The sequence below is a fragment of the Myotis davidii genome, unplaced genomic scaffold (assembly GCF_000327345.1).
Source record: "Myotis davidii unplaced genomic scaffold, ASM32734v1 scaffold172, whole genome shotgun sequence".
Taxonomy (NCBI): Eukaryota; Metazoa; Chordata; class Mammalia; order Chiroptera; family Vespertilionidae; genus Myotis; species Myotis davidii.
The window spans coordinates 3,579,796-3,583,721 of record NW_006284343.1 but is presented as its reverse complement, the minus strand read 5'-3'; positions in this window follow the sequence as shown (position 1 = coordinate 3,583,721).

Here is a 3,926-nt window from a genome sequence, read left to right as displayed (position 1 = left end):
CGTCAGCTTGCTTAGTTGTCTTCTTGGCTTGTTTCTTGGGTGAGAAGATTCATCGACCCGCCCAGCGCATCTGAAGTGTCCCCCCCAGGCTGCTGCCCGCAGCCCCACTGTGCACTGGACCCCGAATGTGTTCCTCGCCCACGGGAAGTGTGTGCCCTGACCAGCACGTCCCCGTTTCCCCTACGCCCCCAGCCCGGGGTTCCCTGTGGAGCGTTGCCCTTTGAACCCCCACGCGGGCCTGTCCGCCCTGCCCTTGGCCCTCAGAGGCGGGCGCTGGCCCTCAGCCTCCGGGCACAGGAAGATGCAGGGTCCCCTGGTTCCAGCCCCGGAGGAGCCTTCCTCCCCCTGGGTGCCGCCGTCCCTTCTCTCCCCGCTCCTGTTGCTGACAGCCCCTGTCCCGCCTGCGCCGGGTTAGGGGCCTGAGCACTCCACGGTGCCCGGGGTGTGAGCAGACCCAGACCTTTGAGCCACCCTGTTGGGGACCAAGGCCCATCGTCCAGCGACTGCAGAGGCCCCCTCGGCAGATGCTCCCCTGAACCCCGGCCCCCGAAGACCCTGCCAGACTCCAGTGACCCAGCGGCTCTGCAGAAGGCAAAGCCAGTGCCCAGCTCGCCCCCAGCGGCCCAAAAGGGTGCAGGGCCACTAGCAGCTGCCAACCTAGTGCCTGTGCTTTCCCCACAGTTTCTCACTGTTGATGTGCAATGAACTCCCTCATCTCTCTGGAGATACTGCTGTTGGGTTGTTACTCTTATAACGTCACCCGAGAGAATCCACCGGAGTGGACATCTGTTGTCTATCTGTCCTGAACACACCCACACACACACACACACACACACATACACACACCCATACACACACCCCCATATACACACACACACATACACACATACACACACCCATACACACATACACACACACCCACATACACACACCCCCACACACACATACACACACCCATACACACACACCCATACACACACCCCCATACACACACACACAAACACACACACACACACACACACAGACACACACACCTGGGACCTGCCCCTGTCCAGCAAAGCTTGGCTAACATGCCCACTGTCCGGGGTAGGGAGAAAGAGGGGCATTGACTAAGTTAGAGCTGGAATAGCATCTTTTCTAGCCCGTGTGTCTCCATCCAGGAGCCTGGTGCCCTCAGGCTCCTCAGCAGCTGTAGACCAGGTCCCGGCGGGCTGAGGTCAGCATCCACTGCAGCAAAACTCAGCGGAGGTCGGGAAGCAGAGTGAATGGGTGGGGATCACCCCTTCCAGAGAAAAGCGCGACTTCTGCTTCCCCGGAGTTCCTCCTCATGGGCCTGCCCTCTGAGCCACTGCGTGACCACAGAGGAAGTTTGCTAAGGACAGGGGGAAGCTGGTGGGCGTGGGTGGTGAGAAGGACCCCTTAGCAGGGCCTGGGATGGGGGCTTCTTTCTTCTTGAGGCTGGATGCGTCCCGAGTGCTGTTTTCGTAATAAGTGAGGCTGAAGGAAAAAAGTCTCCAGCACGTCCCTCACCTATTCTCCGGAGCTTCTCTCTCCATAGCTTGCATGTCCGCCTGGCCTGGGTCCTCACGGCTGAGCCCGCTGATGCCCCCGCTGTAGACCCCTGCCCCTCTGAGTCAGGAGCCAAGTCTCCACCTAGAATGAGGGTCCGGATGCAGCTCCAGCGGCTTTCCCGGGCTCCCCCAAACTCATGCTGTGAAGGTTAATGGGGAGGGGGCCTGGGGGGACCTCTGAGCACTATTCTCCCATCCCCTCGCTGGAAGGGCACCAGCTGTGGCCCGGTGTCATCTCCATCCCAGCTCCTCACTTGCTGGTCACCTTTCCTCAAACCTTTACGGAGCTTAGGAGCCTGACATCCATGACCAGGCCTCTGACAACCTCCTACCATCCCCCAACCAGGCTCGTGAGTCACCCTTGGCTGGGGCCAGCTCGGCATGGCCAGGACGGGAGGTGTCCTGAGTATGGAGGTCTGAGTTTGTTCCCAACAGGTGAAGAGCTGTTCAGTGACCTTGTGGGGAGTTAGCACTGAGGATGCTGTTCCCATTGAAAGCCTGAGATCGGGGCCAGGTCAGATCCTGTTGCCCATTCACTTATTCATTCATTCATTCATTCATTCATTCATTCATTCATTCATTCAACAAATGTAACCAGTAAAGTACTCCCTGGGTCAGGCACTGTTTTTGGTGCTCATTGACTGTTGTATGCACAAGGAGAGCCTCTTGCTGTCTCCTTCTATAAGTCCGGCTTGAAATGCGAAGCCTGTTCTCATTTCAACTGCCTCCTTTTGTCACTGAAGGGAAGGTTGCGGCTGGGAAGGGGGATCACGGGCTCCCCTGTGGCAGCCACCATTGGCGATGACTTAGACACCATAGTTGGGATTAAAACAACAAGGAGATACTTCACACCCAAGAGGATGGTTTAAAACCCAACCTCACTGTCTCTGTGAAATGGAGATGATCACGGGGATCAATGAAGACCCTGCTGGTCCATCCGCCCCTCAGAACTGCATGGTAAAGGACCTAACCTCGGGGCATCCTCAGATGGCATCAGCCAAAACAACGGTGGGCATTGCTGTGCAGGCCTGGGAGCAGGAAGACGCAGAAATTCCACAAGATGTGGCTGGGGCCCAGCCTGTATGTGGTGGTGGAATCCAGTTTGACCCTCTGATACAGATGCCTAACTGAATCTCAGGGCATCACTGCTCATCCACTAGTGATCGCCCATCTATACGGAGTGGCCAAGGATGGCACCGGTGCCCTCCGACACCCGACTCTCAAGTTCATGCAGAGACTGGGGGGCTTTTGGGTGTGTCTTCCGGTGTCTCATTTGGTGGCAGGGACCTGCTGTGGGCCCTATGATCTCCCACCCACACCACCCAGCACGGGAACCCCTCCCCCCCGTCCATGGAATTACCGGGATAATAGAGAACGAGGGCCGCTCTCCATCTTGGAGCTACAGACTCTTCCCCAGCACGGGACCTGCCTCCACCACGCAGCATATGACAGCACTGTCCCAAAGGTAAGATGAGCACTGATTAAACTGGCCCTGATAGAGCCAAGATGGGGAGGGAAGAAATCCAACGCTAACGTACCCTAATCATCAAACAGGAAAGGCGGGCAGAATCTTCACCTCGAAGACTTGACCACAAAGAGATAGAATGAGAGCCTCGGAGGGGAGGGAGCTGGGACCGGGAGTTGGGAATGGGAGTTCGAGGTGGGGAACTGCCCGTTCTATGGTTTTTACACCAGAACTTTGCCGCCATTGGTTTATCACGTTACCAAGACCGAGCTCCTGGTCAAGTTTACACTGCTCTTTCAGCCCAGCTCTGAAGTCTCCTGTCACTGTGTCCTCTTTTAACATTTCCGTCACCATGGCCTCTTCTCATCCTTGAAGGTAAGACACCGCCGGAGGAGGTGCGAGAAGGCAGATGAAAGAGAAACACCAAGGAGATCTGGGCTGGAGATGTGGGAGCCGGTAACCAGCGTCCGGATCCATACGGTAACCACAAGCCACACTGGCTACTGCGCGGCTGCGCTGCGGCTGGTCTGCAGCGAGATGTGTGATAAGTGTCACATGCCCACGAGGTGTTGAAAAATATTTATGAAAAAAAGAATTTAAAATATCTCCAATATCATTGAAATAATGTTTGAGTGTATTGGGTTAGATAAAATAGACAACTAAAGTTAATTTCACAGGAGCAGGAGTTGGAGAGGTGGCCTTCAGAGGCTGCCCCCAACCCTGCTCCTTCTCAGCCTCCTGGAGCTGAAGGGTGGGGCGGACGGGCCTGTCCTGTTCCCAAGGGGAGAGGTGTTGAGGGAAATCCAGTAACGCAAACACCCCTGTGCAAACACATGCCGGGTCTCCTGTGTGCCAGGCACCGACTGGGTGCTGGGGGTGCGAGAATGAAC